Consider the following 18,694-nt stretch of genomic DNA (forward strand, 5'->3'; position numbering starts at 1 on the left):
AGAAAAAGAAACATCATAAGATATCACTAATACACGGAATGTAAACTTGGCTACACAGGAACTGAATTACAAAACAGAACAGTGTCTCAAATGTAGAAAACCAACTTATGCTTGCTTAAGGGGAAAGGTGAGTTGGGGTGCTGCATAAAACCAGAGATTGAAATTAGCACAGATACCGTTCCATAAGCCAAATATGTAATAGACAAGAGCTACTCCTTGCTCAGCGAAGTGGACTCAACACCCCATATTAAACGCCTAAGATTATACCTGACTGGTAAGAATCTTAAAACCTATGGATTTATATGTCTCCGAAAGAGAATCAAGCGTGTGTAGAGCGGCATAAACGCAGCAGTGATAGGATTGGTGAGGTTCGGTGAGCAAATGCAGACCCTTTGAAGTCATATTGCATGGTACCCATTCCATGGGTCTCAACTCTCCAGGTTTAAGGGATTCTTCCTTCAGCTAAAACATGCATGTGGAACCCAGAGTATGATCCACCGTGTGATCGGGAAATGTGTTCAAATATGTCTCAGTTTTCGTCCCCTGGTACTCGGGTGCAACATTCCAGACGCTTTACTAACACTCTCCCCACTTGTAGAGTCAGTGCCTTTAACCTTCTGTTTGGCCCAGTTTGGAATTTCTGTGGAAAATGAACAGAAATAGGGAGAACCAATGAGAGACTAGCTGGAGGTGTCTGGACGGGCAAATTTAACTCTCATTTCCCACCAGGAAGAGGAATTAAACAAAGGCTCAGCATGCCGTGCCGGAACCACACTAGGGCCTGAAGCAATCCTGCGGTGTTGTGGCCAGCTCACAAGAAAGCGAGTTGAAGAAACGAGCTCAGGGGCACTGTAATTCACAAACCTGCAGAGTTATAAATGACAGCTATCCTCCAAAAATATATTCAATTAACGCTGCCAAGAGGACTTGAAAGCGGGGCAGAATTGCAGGAAACTGATTTCAGGAGGTAGACTGGAATTGCATGTAAAGCATAGGAAAAGAGGCAGAACGTCCACAATGACGCACTTGGCCAAAAAGGGCGTATGCGTTTTTTCCTGAATATATTCAGGAAAAAACGCATACGCCCTTTTTGGCCAACCAAGCAAGCTTGCGAAGGAAATCTGCACTACAATGAAGTCTCACTGCCCCCCGGTCAAAAGGGCCATCTGAAAAAAGTGTAAAATCCAGAAAGTCAGGACAGGCCACGGAGAACTGGGAGCCTTGTTATGCTGATGGGCAGGATGTAAATTGCCAACAGCCACTCTGGGGAAGTTTATGGTGTTTCCTGAAACATCTAAAAAACAAAGCAACAGAGCCTAGGCCACTTCCACTTATGGTCCTATAGCTTAGGGAAATTAAAATCAAAAAGACACAGCCACCCCAAAGTTTGGGACGGCTCTGTTTACAAGAACCTCGTTTACGGTACAAGTTCAATATCACAGAAAGGGAAAAATGGATAAAGAAGTTGTGGTACTTACGTACAGTGCAATATCACTCAGCAATGAAATCTATGTCATAAGGCCCATAGCAGCATAATGAGTGGATTCAGGTACGATGATTCTAAGTGAAATAAGTCACACAGAAAAAGAAACATCATAAGATATCACTAATACACGGAATGTAAACTTGGCTACACAGGAACTGAATTACAAAACAGAACAGGGTCTCAAATGTAGAAAACCAACTTATGCTTGCTTAAGGGGAAAGGTGAGTTGGGGTGCTGCATAAAACCAGAGACTGAAATTAGCACAGATACCATTCCATAAGCCAAATATGTAATAGACAAGAGCTACTCCTTGCTCAACGAAGTGGACTCAACACCCCATATTAAACGCCTAAGAATATACCTGACTAGGAAGAATCTTAAAACCTATGGAATTATATGTCTCCGAAAGACAATCAAGCGTGTGTACAGTGGCATAAACGCAGCAGTGATAGGATTGGTGAGGTTCGGTGAGCAAACGCAGACCCTTTGAAGTCATAATGCATCGTACCCATTCCACGGGTCTCAACCCTCCAGGTTTAATGGATTCTTCCTTCAGCTAAAACATGCATGTGGAACCCAGAGTATGATCCAGCGTGTGATCGGGAAATGTGTTCAAATTTGTCTCAGTTTTCATCACCTTGTACTCGGGTGCAACATTCCAGACACTTTACTAACACTCTCCCCACTTGGAGAGTCAGTGCCTTTAACCTCCTGTTTGGCCCAGTTTGCAAATTCTGTGGAAGATGAACAGGAATAGGGGGAACCCATGAGAAACTAGCTGGAGGTGTCTGGACGGGCAAATTTAACTCTCATTTCCCACCAAGAAGAGGAATTAACCAAAGGCTCAGCGTGTTATGCCAGAACCACACTAGGGCCTGAAGCAATCCTGCGGTGTTGCGGCCAGCTCACAAGAAAGCGAGGTGAAGGAAGGAACTCAGGGGCATTGTTATTCACAAACATGCAGACTTATAAATGACAGCTATCCTCCAAAAATATATTCAAGTAAGTCTGCCAATAGGACTTGAAAGTGGGGCAGAATTGAAGGAAACCGATTTCAGGAGGTAGACTGGAATTGCATTTAAAGCATAGGAAAAGAGGCAGAACGTCCACAATGATGCACTTGGCCAAAAAGGGCGTATGCGTTTTTTCCTGAAGATATTCAGGAAAAAACGCATACGCACTTTTTGGCCAACCAAGCAAGCTTGCCAAGGAAATTTGCACTAAATTGAAGTCTCACTTCCCCCCGGTCAAAAGGGCCATCTGAAAAAAGTGTAAAATCCAGAGAGGCAGGACAGGCCATGGAGAACTGGGAGCCTTGTTATGCTGATGGGCGGGATGTAAATTGCCAACAGCCACTCTGGAGAAGTGTATGCTGTTTCATGAAACATCTAAAAAAGAAAGCAACAGAGCTTAGGCCACTTCCGCTTATGGTCCTATAGCTTAGGGAAATTAAAATCAAAAAGACACAGCCACCCCAATGTTTGGGATGGCTCTGTTTACAAGAACTTCGTTTACGGTACCAGTTCAATATCACAGAAAGCGAAAAAAGATAAAGAAGTTGTGGTACTTACGTACAATGCAATATCACTCAGCTATGAAATCTATGTCATCAGGCCCGTAGCAGCATAATGAGTGGATTCAGGTACGATGATTCTAAGTGAAATAAGTCACACAGAAAAAGAAACATCATAAGATATCACTAATACACGGAATGTAAACTTGGCTACACAGGAACTGAATTACAAAACAGAACAGTGTCTCAAATGTAGAAAACCAACTTATGCTTGCTTAAGGGGAAAGGTGAGTTGGGGTGCTGCATAAAACCAGAGATTGAAATTAGCACAGATACCGTTCCATAAGCCAAATATGTAATAGACAAGAGCTACTCCTTGCTCAGCGAAGTGGACTCAACACCCCATATTAAACGCCTAAGATTATACCTGACTGGTAAGAATCTTAAAACCTATGGATTTATATGTCTCCGAAAGAGAATCAAGCGTGTGTAGAGCAGCATAAACGCAGCAGTGATAGGATTGGTGAGGTTCGGTGAGCAAATGCAGACCCTTTGAAGTCATATTGCATGGTACACATTCCATGGGTCTCAACTCTCCAGGTTTAAGGGATTCTTCCTTCAGCTAAAACATGCATGTGGAACCTACAGTATGATCCACCGTGTGATCGGGAAATGTGTTCAAATATGTCTCAGTTTTCGTCCCCTGGTACTCGGGTGCAACATTCCAGACGCTTTACTAACACTCTCCCCACTTGTAGAGTCAGTGCCTTTAACCTTCTGTTTGGCCCAGTTTGGAATTTCTGCGGAAAATGAACAGAAATAGGGAGAACCAATGAGAGACTAGCTGGAGGTGTCTGGACGGGCAAATTTAACTCTCATTTCCCACCAGGAAGAGGAATTAAACAAAGGCTCAGCATGCCGTGCCGGAACCACACTAGGGCCTGAAGCAATCCTGCGGTGTTGTGGCCAGCTCACAAGAAAGCGAGTTGAAGAAACGAGCTCAGGGGCACTGTAATTCACAAACCTGCAGAGTTATAAATGACAGCTATCCTCCAAAAATATATTCAATTAACGCTGTCAAGAGGACTTGAAAGCGGGGCAGAATTGCAGGAAACTGATTTCAGGAGGTAGACTGGAATTGCATGTAAAGCATAGGAAAAGAGGCAGAACGTCCACAATGACGCACTTGGCCAAAAAGGGCGTATGCGTTTTTTCCTGAATATATTCAGGAAAAAACGCATACGCCCTTTTTGGCCAACCAAGCAAGCTTGCGAAGGAAATCTGCACTACAATGAAGTCTCACTGCCCCCCGGTCAAAAGGGCCATCTGAAAAAAGTGTAAAATCCAGAAAGTCAGGACAGGCCACGGAGAACTGGGAGCCTTGTTATGCTGATGGGCAGGATGTAAATTGCCAACAGCCACTCTGGGGAAGTTTATGGTGTTTCCTGAAACATCTAAAAAACAAAGCAACAGAGCCTAGGCCACTTCCACTTATGGTCCTATAGCTTAGGGAAATTAAAATCAAAAAGACACAGCCACCCCAAAGTTTGGGACGGCTCTGTTTACAAGAACCTCGTTTACGGTACAAGTTCAATATCACAGAAAGGGAAAAATGGATAAAGAAGTTGTGGTACTTACGTACAATGCAATATCACTCAGCAATGAAATCTATGTCATCAGGCCCGTACCATCATAATGAGTGGACTCAGGTACGATGATTCTAAGTGAAATAAGTCACACAGAGAATGAAACATCATAAGATATCACTAATACATGGAATGTAAACTAGGCTACACAGGAACTGAATTACAAAACAGAACAGGGACTCAAACGTAGAAAACCAACTTATGCTTGCTTAAGGGGAAAGGTGAGTTGGGGTGCTGCATAAAACCAGAGATTGAAATGAGCACAGATACCGTTCCATAAGCAAAATATGTAATAGACAAGAGCTACTCCTTGCTCAACGAAGGGCACTCAACACCCCATATTAAACGCCTAAGATTATACCTGACTAGTAAGAATCTTAAAACCTATGGATTTATATGTCTCCGAAAGAGAATCAAGTGTGTGTACAGCACCATAAACGCAGCAGTGATAGGATTGGTGAGGTTCGGTGAGCAAATGCAGACCCTTTGAAGTCATATTGCATGGTACCCATTCCATGGGTCTCAACTCTCCAGGTTTAAGTATTCTTCCTTCAGCTAAAACATGCATGTGGAACCCAGAGTATGATCCACCGTGTGATCGGGAAACGTGTTCAAATGTGTCTCAGTTTTCATCCCCTGTTACTCGGGTGCAACATTCCAGATGCTTTACTAACACTCTCCCCACTTGGAGAGTCAGTGCCTTTAACCTCCTGTTTGGCCCAGTTTGCAATTTCTGCGGAAAATGAACAGGAATAGGGAGAACCAATGAGAGACTAGCTGGAGGTGTCTGGACGGGCAAATTTAACTCTCATTTCCCACCAGGAAGAGGAATTAACCAAAGGCTCTGCGTGCCGTGCCGGAACCACAGTAGGGCCTGAAGCAATCCTGCAGTGCTGCGGCCAGCTCACAAGAAAGCGAGTTGAAGAAAGGAGCTCAGGGGCACTGTAATTCACAAACCTGCAGAGTTATAAATGACAGCTATCGTCCAAAAATATATTGAAGTAAGGCTGCCAAGAGGACTTGAAAGCGGGGCAGAATTGCAGGAAACCGATTTCAGGAGGTAGAGTGGCGTTGCATGTAAAGCATAGGAAAAGAGGCAGAACGTCCACAATGATGCACTTTGCCAAAAAGGGCGTATGCGTTTTTTACCTGAATATATTCAGGAAAAAACGCATACGCACTTTTTGGCCAACCAAGCAAGCTTGCAAAGGAAATCTGCACTACAATGAAATCTCACTGCCCCCCGGTCAAAAGGGCCATCTGAAAAAAGTGTAAAATCCAGAAAGGCAGAACAGGCCATGGAGAACTGGGAGCCTTGTTATGCTGATGGGCGGGATGTAAATTGCCAACAGCCACTCTGGAGAAGTGTATGGTGTTTCCTGAAACATCTAAAAAACAAAGCAACAGAACCTAGGGCAGTTCCACTTATGGTCCTATAGATTAGGGAAATTAAAATCAAAAAGACACAGCCACCCCAAAGTTTGGGACGGCTCTGTTTACAAGAACCTCGTTTACGGTACAAGTTCAATATCACAGAAAGCGAAAAATGGATAAAGAAGTTGTGGTACTTACGTAGAATGCAATATCACTCAGCAATGAAATCTATGTCATCAGGCCCGTAGCAGCATAATGAATGGATTCAGGTACGATGATTCTAAGTGAAATAAGTCACAGAGAAAAAGAAACGTCATAAGATATCACTACTACACGGAATGTAAACTTGGCTACACAGGAACTGAATTACAAAACAGAACAGGGTCTCAAATGTAGAACACCAACTTATGCGTGCTTAAGGGGAAAGGTGAGTTGGGGTGCTGCATAAAACCAGAGATTGAAATTAGCACAGATACCGTTCCATAAGCCAAATATGTAATAGACAAGAGCTACTCCTTGCTCAACGAAGTGGACTCAACACCCCATATTAAACGCCTAACAATATACCTGACTAGTAAGAATCTTAAAACCTATGGATTTATATGTCTCCGAAAGAGAATCAAGCGTGTGTACAGCAGCATAAAGGCAGCAGTGATAGGATTGGTGATGTTCGGTGAGCAAATGCAGACCCTTTGAAGTCATATTCCATGGTACCCATTCCATGGGTCTCAACTCTCCAGGTTTAAGGGATTCTTCCTTCAGCTAAAACATGCATGTGGAACCCAGAGTATGATCCACCGTGTGATGGGGAAACGTGTTCAAATGTGTCTCAGTTTTCGTCCCCTGGTACTCGGGTGCAACATTCCAGACGCTTTACTAACCCTCTCCCCACTTGGAGAGTCAGTGCCTTTAACCTCCTGTTTGGCCCAGTTTGCAATTTCTGCGGAAAATGAACAGGAATAGGGAGAACAAATGAGAGACTAGCTGGAGGTGTCTCGATGGGCAAATTTAACTCTCATTTCCCACCAGGAAGAGGAATTAACCAAAGGCTCAGCGTGCCATACCAGAACCACACTAGGGCCTGAAGCAATCCTGCGGTGTTGCTGCCAGCTCACAAGAAAACGAGTTGAAGGAAGGAGCTCAGGGGCACTGTCATTCACAAACCTGCAGAGTTATAAATGACAGCTATCGTCCAAAAATATATTGAAGTAAGGCTGCCAAGAGGACTTGAAAGCAGGGCAGAATTGCAGGAAACCGATTTCAGGAGGTAGACTGGCGTTGCATGTAAAGCATAGGAAAAGAGGCAGAACGTCCACAATGATGCACTTTGCCAAAAAGGGCGTATGCGTTTTTTCCTGAATATATTCAGGAAAAAACGCATACGCACTTTTTGGGCAACCAAGCAAGCTTGCAAAGGAAATCTGCACTACAATGAAGTCTCACTGCCCCCCGGTCAAAAGGGCCATCTGAAAAAAGTGTAAAATCCAGAAAGGCAGAACAGGCCATGGAGAACTGGGAGCCTTGTTATGCTGATGGGCGGGATGTAAATTGCCAACAGCCACTCTGGAGAAATGTATGGTGTTTCCTGAAACATCTAAAAAACAAAGCAACAGAACATAGGGCAGTTCCACTTATGGTCCTATAGCTTAGGGAAATTAAAATCAAAAAGACACAGCCACCCCAAAGTTTGGGACGGCTCTGTTTACAAGAACCTCGTTTACGGTACAAGTTCAATATCACAGAAACCGAAAAATGGATAAAGAAGTTGTGGTACTTACGTACGATGCAATATCACTCAGCAATGAAATCTATGTCATCAGGCCCGTAGCAGCATAATGAGTGGATTCAGGTATGATGATTCTAAGTGAAATAAGTCACAGAGAAAAAGAAACATCGTAAGATATCACTACTACACGGAATGTAAACTTGGCTACACAGGAACTGAATTACAAAACAGAACAGGGTCTCAAATGTAGAAAACCAACTTATGCTTGCTTAAGGGGAAAGGTGAGTTGGGGTGCTGCATAAAACCAGAGATTGAAATTAGCACAGATACCGTTCCATAAGCCAAATATGTAATAGACAAGAGCTACTCCTTGCTCAACGAAGTGGACTCAACACCCCATATTAAACGCCTAACAATATACCTGACTAGTAAGAATCTTAAAACCTATGGATTTATATGTCTCCGAAAGAGAATCAAGCGTGTGTACAGCGGCATAAAGGCAGCAGTGATAGGATTGGTGAGGTTCGGTGAGAAATGCAGACGCTTTGAAGTCATATTGCATGGTACCCATTTCATGGGTCTCAACTCTCCAGGTTTATGGGATTCTTCCTTCAGCTAAAACATGCATGTGGAACCCAGAGTATGATCCACCGTGTGATCGGAAACATGTTCAAATGTCTCTAAGTTTTTGTCCCCTGGTACTCGGGTGCAACATTCCAGACGCTTTACTAACACTCTCCCCACTTGGAGAGTCAGTGCCTTTAACCTCCTCTTTGGCCCACTTTGCAATTTCTGCGGGAAATGAACAGGAATAGGGAGAACCCATGAGAGACTAGCTGGAGGTGTCTGGACGGGCAAATTTAAGTCTCATTTCCCACCAGGAAGAGGAATTAACCAAAGGCTCAGTGTGCCATACCGGAACCACACTAGGGCCTGAAGCAATCCTGCGGTGTTGCGGCCAGCTCACAAGAAAGCGAGTTGAAGGAAGGAGCTCAGGGGCACTGTAATTCACAAACCTGCCGAGTTATAAATGACAGCTATCATCCAAAATTATACTGAAGTAAGGCTGCGAAGAGGACTTGAATGCGGGGCAGAATTGCTGGAAACCGATTTCAGAAGGTACAAGGGAATCGCTCTTAAAGCATAGGAAAAGAGACAGAACTTGGAAAATAATGCACTTGGCAAAAAAGGGCATATGTGTTTTATCCAGAGCTCTCATAACTGAGGGGAGGAGATTCCCAGCAGGCTCCAACTGCCACCTGAGGGCTCACATTGCCAAGGCAATGTGAGCAAGCCAGGCAGGAGTTACCTCACAGCAGATGTCCCACCTCACAGAAGGGTGAGAAACCCAGCCAACATCAGACTCTCACCAGAGGGCCCACATCACCAAGGGGATGGGAACCAGGCAGGAGTGTCTTCAAACCAGTGGGGCCACATCATCGAAAGGTGAGGTACTCAGCACATGTGTCCTCAAACCAGAGGACCCACATCACCAAGGGCCTCGGAGTTAGACAGGCAGGAGTAGCCTCACAACACTGGGCCATAGAATAAAAAAGTGAGGAATCCAGCAGCTGGAACCTCCCAGCAGGCGGCCCAGAGCACTGAGGCTATGGGATCCAGGCCACAGTGAACTCACAGAAGAGGGCCCATGTCATGAAACTTAGCAAACCAGCCATTGGGACCTCAGAGCAGGAGGCCCACATCCCCATGGGGATGGAAATCTGGTAGGAGTGTCCTCGCACCACTGAGAACGTATCAGAAAATTTTGGGCGACCAGCAGTTAGGGCCTGACGCCAGAGGACCATCATCACCAAGGGAAGGAGGCTCCCAGCAGGCTCCAACTGCCACCAGAGGGCTGACGTCGCCAAGGCAATGTGTGCCAACCAGGCACGAATGACCTCACAGCAGAGGGCCCAACTCAGAGAAGTGTGACGAACCCAGTCAGGATCAGACTCACACCAGAGGGCCCACATCACCAAATGGATTGGAACCAGGCAGGAGTGTCTTCACATGAGTAGGGCCACATCATCTAAAGGTGAGGAACCCAGAACATGTGGCTTCAAACCATAGGACACCCATCACCAAGGGGCTGGGAGTGAGGCAGGCAGGAGGAGCCTCATAACAGAGGGCCCAAAAATAAGAAAGGTGAGGAATCCAGCAGTTGGAACCTCCCAGGAGGCGGCCCAGAGCACAGAGGCTAGGGGATCCAGGCCGGAGTGAACTAACACCAGACAGCCCACAACATGAAACTGTGAGCAACCCAGACATTGGGACCTCAGAGCAGAAGGCCCACATCCCCCTGGTGATGGGAACATGACAGGAGTGTCCTGGCATCACTGGGCTCACATCAGAAAATGTGGGGTGCTCAGAAGTTAGGGCCTGACGCTAGAGGGCATTCATCACCGAGAGGAGGAGGCTCCCAGCAGGCTCCAGCTGCCACCAGAGGGCTCAAGTCGCCAAGGCGATGTCTGCCAGCCCGGCAGGAGTGACCTCACAGTAGAGGGCCCACCTCACAGAAGGGTGAGGAACACAGCCAGGATCAGACTCTCACCAGAGGGCCCACATCACCAAGGGGATGGGAACCAGGCAGGAGTGTCGCCACACCAGTGGGACAACATCATCGAAAGGTGAGGATCTCAGCACATGTAGCCTCAAACCACAGGAACCCCATCACCAAGGGGTTCGGAATGAGGCTGGCAGGACCGGCCTCACAACACAGGGTCCATAGAATATAAAAGTTGAGGAATCCAGCAGTTGGAACCTCCCAGCAAGTGGCCCAGAGCACCGAGGCTATGGGATCCAGGCAGCAGTGAACTTACAGCAGAGGGCCCACATCATGAACCTGTGAGCAGTCCAGCCATTGGGACCTCAGAACAGATGGCCCACATCCCCATTGGGATGGGAACCTGGCAGGAGTGGCTTCGCACCACTTAGCACATATCAGAAAATCTTAGAAGCCCAGCAGTTAGGGCCTGACGCCAGGGGTCCCTCATAACTGAGGGGAAGAGACTCCCAGCAGGTTCCAACTGCCAACAGAGGGCCCACGTCTACAAGGTGGCATGCACCAGCCAGGGAGTAGTGACCTCACAGCAGAGGGCCTATCTCACAGAAGGGTGAGGAACCCAGGCAGGATGGGACTCTCGCCAGAGGGCCCACAACACCAAGGTGATGGGAACCAGTCAGGACTGTCCTCCCACCAGTGGGGCCACATCATCGAAAGGTGAGGAACCCAGCACATGTGGCCTCATATCAGAGGACATACATCACAAAGGGGATGGGAGTGAGGCAGGTAGGAGTAGCCTAAAAACAGAGGGCCCAAAGAATACAAAAGGTGAGGAATCCAGCATTTAGAACCTCCCAGCAGGCGGCCAAGAGCACAGAAGCTATGGGATGCAGGCAGGAGTGAACTAACACCAGAGAGCCCACATCATGAAACTGTGAGCAACCCAGGCGTTGGGACCTCAGAGCAGAAAGCCCACATCCCCATGGGGATGGGAACCTGACAGGAGTGTCCTGGCATCACTGGGCTCACATCAGAAAACGTGGGGAGCCCAGCAGTTAGGGCCTGATGCTAGAGGGCCATCATCACCGAGGGCAGGAGGCTCCCAGCAGGTTCCATGTGCCAACAGAGGGCCCACGTCGCCAAGGTGATGTGTGCAAGTCAGGCAGGATTGACCTCACAGCAGAGGGCCTACCTCACAGAAGAGTGAGGAACCCAGCCAGGATAAGACTGTCACCAGAAGGCCCACATCACCAAGGGGATGGGAACCAGGCAGGAGTGTCCTCACACCAGTGGGGCCACATCATTGAAAGTTGCGGAACCCAGCACATGTGGCCTCAAACCAGAAGACCCACATCACGAAGGGGTTGCAAGTGAGGCAGGCAGGAGGAGCATCACAGCACAGGACCCATAGAATACAAAAGTTGAGGAATCGAGCAGTTGGAACCTCCCAGCAGGCAGCCAACAGCACAGAGGCTATGGGATCCAGGCCACAGTAAACTAACACCAGAGAGCCCACATCATGAAATTGTGATCAACCCAGCCGTTGGAACCTCAGAGCAGAAGGCCGACATCCCCATGGAGATGGGAACCTAAGAGGAGTACCCGAGCATCACTAGGCCCACTAAGAGAAGTTGGGGAGCCCAGCAGTTAGGGCCTGACGTCAGAGGGCCCTCATCACAGAGGTGAGGAGGCTCCCAGCAGGGTTCAAGTGCCACCAGGGGGCTCATGTCAACAAGGCGAGGTGAGCAAGCCAGGCAAGAGTTACCTGATAGTAGAGGGCCCACCTCACAGATGGGTGAGGAACCCAGCCAGGATCAGACTCTCACCAGAGGGCCCACATCACAAAGGGGATGGGAACCAGTCAGGATTATCCTCACACCAGTGGGGCCTCATCATCTTAAGGTGAGGAACCCAGCACATGTGTCCTCAAACCAGAGGACCCACATCACCAAGGGCCTTGGAGTGAGGCAGGCAGGAGTAGCCTCACAACACAGGGCACATAATATAAAAAACGTGAGGATTCCAGCATTTAGACCTTCCAGCAGGTGGCCCAGAACACCGAGGCTATGGTATCCAGGCCACAGTGAACTCACAGCAGAGGGCCCACATCATAAAACTGTGAGCAACCCGGGCGTTGGGACCTCAGCGCAGAAGGCCCACATCCCCATGGGAATGGGAAACTGGCTGAAGTGTCCTCGCACCACTGGGCGCACATCAGAAAATGTGGGGAGCCCACCATTTAGGGCCTGACGCCAGAGGGCCGTCATCACCGAAAGGAGGAGGCACCCTGCATGCTCCAACTGCCACCAGAGGGCTCACGTCTCCAAGGTGACGTGTGCCAGCCAGGCAGGAGTGACCTCACAGCAGAGGGCCTACCTCACAGAACGTTGAGGAACCCAGCCAGGATTAGACTCTCGCCAGAGGGCCCACCTCACCAAGGGGATGGGAACCAGGCAGGAGTGTCCTCACACGAGTGGGGCCACATCATCGAAAGGTGAGGAATGCAGCACATGTGGCCTCAAGCCATAGGACAGTCATCACCAAGGGGCTGGCAGTGAGGCAGGCAGGAGGAGCCTCACAACAGAGGGCACATAGAATAAAAATGTTGAGGAATCCAGCAGTTGTTACCTCCCAACAGGCGGCTCAGAGCACTGATGATAAGGGATCCTTGCCAGAGTGAACTCACAGCAGAGGGCCCACATCATGGTACTGTGAGCAAGCCAGCCGTTTTGACCTCAGAGCAGAAGGCCCATATCCCCATGGGGATGGGAACCTGGCAAGAGTGTCCTCACTCACTTGGCACACATCAGAAAATGTGGGGAGCCCAGCAGTTATGGCCTAAGGAAAGAGGGCCCTCATCACCGAGGGGAGGAGGATCCCAGCACACTCCAACTGCCACCAGAGGGCCCACGTCACCAAGGTGACGTGTGCCAGACAGGCATGATTGACCTCACAGCAGAGGGCCCACCTCACAGAAGGGTGAGGAACCCAGCCAGGATCAGACTCTCACCTGAGGGCCCACATCAGCAAGGGGATGGGAACCAGTCAGGACTGTCTTCCCTCCAGTGGGGCCACATCATCGAAAGGTGTGGAACCCAGCACATGTGGCCTCAAATCAGAGGACACATATCACAAAGGGAATGGGAGTGAGGCAGGCAGGAGTAGCCTAAAAACAGAGGGCCCAAAGAATAAGAAAGGTGAGGAATCCAGCAGTTGGAACCTCCCAGCAGGCGGCCGAGAGCACAGAAGCTATGGGATGCAGGCAGGAGTGAACTAACAGCAGAGAGCCCACATCATGAAACTGTGAGCAACCCAGGCGTTGGGACCTCAGAGCAGAAGGCCCACATCCCAATGGGGATGTGAACCTGACTGGAGTGTCCTCGCACCACTGGGCGCACATCACAAAATGTGGGGAGCCCAGCAGTTAGGGACTGACGCCAGAGGGCCCTCATCAGCGAGGGGAGGAGGCTCCCAGCAGGCTCCAAGTGCCACCAGAGGGCTCATGTCCACAAGGCGAAGTGAGCAAGCCAGGTAGGAGTGACCTCACAGCAGACGGCCCACCTCACAGATGGGTGAGGAACCCAGCCAGGATCAGACTTCAACAGAGGGCCTACATCACCAAGGGGATGTGAACCAGGCAGGAGTCTCCTAAGACCATTGGTCCCACATCATCGAAAGGTGAGGAACCCAGCACATGTGGCCTCAAACCAGACGACACACATCACGAAGGGGCTGGGAGTGAGGCAGGCAGGAGGATCCTCACAACAGAGGGTCCAAACAATTAAAAAAGTGAGAAATCCAGCAGTTGGAACCTCCCAGCAGGCGGCCAAGAGCACAGAGGCTATGGGATCCAGGCCTCTGTGAACTAACACCAGAGAGCCCACATCATGAAAATATGAACAACCCAGCCGTTGGGACCTCAGAGCAGAAGGCCCACATCCCCATGGAGATGGGATCCTAAGAGGATTGCCCGAGCATCATTGGGCTCACTAAGAAAAGTTGGTGAGCCCAGCAGTTAGGGCCTGACCCAAGAGGGCCCTCATCACCGGTGGGAGGAGATTCCCAGCACGCACCAACTGCCACCACACGGCTGACTTCACCAAGGCAATGTGTGCCAGCCATGCAGGAGTGACCTATCAGCAGAGGGTCTCCCTCACAGAAGGGTGAGGAACACAGCCAGGAACAGACTCTCACCAGGGGGTCCACATAACCACGTGGATGAGAACCAGGCAGGAGTGTCCTCACACTAGTGGGGCCACATCATCGAAAGGTGAGGAACCCAGCAAAGGTTGCCACAAACCAGAGGACCCACATCACAAAGGGGTTTAGAGTGAGGTAGGTGTCTGGACGGGCATATTTAACACTCATTTCCCACCAGGAAGAGGAATTAACCAAAGGCTCAGCGTGCCCTGCCAGAAGCAGATTAGGGCCTGAAGCAGTCTTGCGGGTTTGCGGCCAGCTCACAAGAAAGCGAGTTGAAGAAAGGAGCTCAGGGGCCCTGTAATTCACAAACCTGCAGAGATATAAATGACAGATAACGTCCAAAAATATATTGAAGTAAGGCTGCGAAGAGGACTTGAAAGCGGGGCAGAATTTCAGGAAACCGATTTCAGGAGGTAGACTGGATTTGCATTTAAAGCATAGGAAAAGAGGCAGAACATCAACAATGATGCACTTGGCAAAAAAGGGCGTATGAGTTTGTTCCTGAATATATTCAGGAACAAACACATACGCCCTTTTTGGCAAACCAAGCAAGCTTGCAATGGAAATCCGAACTACTATGAAGTGTCACTTCCCCCCGGTCTAAAGGGCCATCTGAGAAAAGTGTAAAATCCAGAAAGGCAAGACAGGCCATGGGTAAAAGGAGCCTTGTTATGCTGATGGGCGGGATGTAAATTGCCAACAGCCACTCTGGAGAAGTGTATGGTGTTTCCTGATACATCTGAAAAACAAAGCAACAGAGTCTAGGGCATTTCCACTTATGGTCCTATAGCTTAGGGAAATTAAAATCAAAAAGACACAGCCACCCCAAAATTTGGGACACCTTTGTTTACAAGAACCTCTTTTACGGTACAAGTTCAATATCACAGAAAGCGAAAAATGGATAAAGAAGTTGTGGTACTTACGTACAATGCAATATCACTCAGCAATGAAATCTATGTCATCAGGCCCGTAGCAGCATAATGAGTGGATTAAGGTACGATGATTCTAAGTGAAATAAGTCACACAGAAAAAGAAACTTCACAAGATATCACTACTACACGGAATATAAACTTGGCTACACAGGAACTGAATTACAAAACAGAACAGGGTCTCAAATGTAGAAAACCAACTTATGCTTGCTTAAGCGGAAAGGTGAGTTGCGGTGCTGCATAAAACCAGAGTTTGAAATTAGCACAGATACCGTTCCATAAGCCAAATATATAATAGACAAGACCTACCCCTTGCTCAACGAAATGGACTCAACAATGAGGTATCACCTCACACCTGTTAGAATGGGCATCATCTGAAAATCTACAAACAACAAATGCTGGAAAGGGTGTGGAGAAAAGGAACCCTCTTCCACTATTGTTGGGAATATAAATTGATACAGTCACTATGGAGAACAATATGGAGTTTCTTAAGAAACTAATAATAGAATTACCATATGATACAGCAATCCCAGTACTGGACATATACCCAGACAAAACCATAAATCAAAAAGAGACATTCAACGCAAATTTCATTACATCACTATTTACAATATCGAGGTAATTGAAGCAACCTAAATGCCCACAGACAGACGAATGCATAAAGATGTGGTATATATATAAAACGGAATATTACTAAGCCATGAAAGGAATGAAATTGGGTCATTTGTAGAGACGTCGATGGATCTAGAGACTGTCATACAGAGTGAAGTAAGTCAGAAAGAGAAAAACAAATCTTGTATATTCATGCATATATGTGGAACCTAGAAAAACTGTACAGATTAACCATTTTGCAAGGCATAAATAGAGCAACAGATGTAGACAAGAAACCTATGGACAACAAGGGGGCAAAGCTCTTGGGGGGGTGGTGGTGGTGGGAGGAGTTGAGAGATTGGGATTGGCATGTAAACATTTATATGTATAAAATAGATAACCAATAAGAACCTGCTGTATAAAAATATAAAATAAAATTCAAAATTAAAAAGAAATAAAATTTAAAAAATAAAACAGAAAAAACAATTATTCCCTTCACATACATGTATTTATATGAATAAATTATTTCCATGCTTATATCTGTAAATACGGAAAAGAGGAATAAAATCTACCTTGAACCAAAAATGAAAAAGAGAAAAAAAAAAACAGAACCCACCAGTTACACAGAGGAAAACCGTAGCAGGGCACTTGCTCCAGTTGTAAACAATTCTGAAGTTGGTCAGTGGTGGGGAATCGTCTCCCATTCAGCCAGCAGCCCCCACACAACAAGCGTCCTCATTGCAAAGCTGGGGCACCGTGCCAAGGCATCTGTGAGTAAACGTGAGCTGAGCCCCAGGCCAGTTGCTGCTGAACTGTTCCCACCCTTCCCAGGTAAAACACCTGAATATATACAAGGACTTGAAAGCCTAGAGGAAGGGCCATGGAGCCACACGACTGACAGCATGCCAGCTGACTTGGTGCCTGCAGGCCAGCCAGGATGGTCCTGGCCCTGGGTGCTCTTCTGGAAGATTTCCATTTCCCTGCCTGAGATACTCGTCCTGTCCCTGCCCCCACTGTTTTTTTCCTTCCTCACCTCTGCCCAGGGAGAAATTCCAGCAGCAGGTATGGGTGACACATCCTCTTCTTTAGCAGGTGGCAGCCTGGCAACTGCTGCAGAAAGTCCAGCAGAGCCCCACTCACACTGGGCCACCCACAAAGCCGTGGCCTCTCACTCCCTCCCACCAGCCCAGCCCCGAGACTGCTGACAGGGCAGAGAAAATGGCGTCAGGCACAGCTGCAGGGGCTCTTGCTGCCTGGAGTGGTATTTATATTGATCTCAACCCAGGCACACCTGGGGAGGGCTGGCCAGCATGATAAGGCTGACAAGGTCAGCCAATCATCACCCCTCAGGGGCTCACAGTTGCAGAAAATGGAACTTGCTGAACCGGCCAGGTCCAAGGAACACGTGTGGGCTCCTGAGAGTCAGGATAGACAAGGGGCTGCAGCTTTGGCTTGTTTTCTAATCATTTTATCTGGCCCATGAGTGGGAGACAACTTCAAGAAAACCCTCTCCTAATGAGAGGAACCCAGGAGTCAGGGAGAGGAGGGGTGGGTGGTGGTTGGAGACAGAGGCCTGGTGCCCTGGGTGCAGTGGAAGTCTCTGGAAGACCAGGTGGAGGGAGGCCACACAGAGTGATGCCCAGGGTCACAGACCTGTCGGAGCTGCTGTTTGTTAGTTCAAGTCCTGCTCTGAGGTGCTCTGTGTCAGCTCTGAGCGACAGGTGAGCTGGGGGTGCTCTTCAATGAGGGCTATGTGCATGGTTCCTGTGTGCCCAGCCCTGCCACGGTACCTGCAAGGGTAGCTCTGTATCCTGGGAGGGGCCTGACCATGAGAGCCCCGTGGGCTGGTTTGAGGGTGGGGTACCTGCCCAGGAGAGCTCCATATCCTGGGATTGGCCTGACCATGAGAGCCCCATGGGCTGCTGGGGACTTGGTAAAGGATGTCAGGACAGTCAGTGAAGCCACCGAGGATATACCTCCAGTTGCTCCTAATTCCTATACCCTGCTGGTCATTCTACCAACCACCAGGACATGGTATTCTGTATTAGTCTTCAATGATGCCTTCTTTTGTATTCCATTAGTCCCAGAGTCACAAGAAATTTTGGCTTGTGAGTGGCAGGACTCAACATACAACTAAAACAATACTTCCGGGCCGTCTTGCCCCAAGGGTTCAAAAATTCCCACACCATCTTTGGGGAAAGCTTAGCTAAAGACCGAAAAGTTCTACCTCTAGAAAAGGAAACCCTCCTTCAATATGCAGACGACATTCTGATCGCCAGCCCTACTAAGGAGGCCTCTGAACTACCAAGCCAATAAAGGATAGAAGTTGTCCAAGAAAAAGCTCAAATATCACAGACTGCGGTGACCTGCCTGGGCTTCATTCTCACACAAGGTCAGAGAAGCCCATCCCAGGAAAGGGAAGAAACCATTGGCAGCCTTACCCCTTTCTAAAACTAGAAGACAGCTTAGGGGTTCCTGGGGAGGCCAGGGTTTGCTGCTTCTGGATCCCTAACTACAGTCTACTAGCTGGGCCTCTATATGAAACACTGAAAGGAAAAGATGATGATCTTTTTGAACAGAATCCAGAAGTGGCCTTTCAAGAATGGAAAGAGCAGTCAATTCAGACCCTTGCCCTGGAACTCCCTAATTGAGCTAAACCCTTTAACCTTTCCCTTCCCGGTGAAAGGTGAATCGCCATTGGAGAATTAGTGCAAAAACTGGGA

This window comes from Orcinus orca, chromosome 2, assembly GCF_937001465.1.
Source record: "Orcinus orca chromosome 2, mOrcOrc1.1, whole genome shotgun sequence".
Lineage (NCBI taxonomy): Eukaryota > Metazoa > Chordata > Mammalia > Artiodactyla > Delphinidae > Orcinus > Orcinus orca.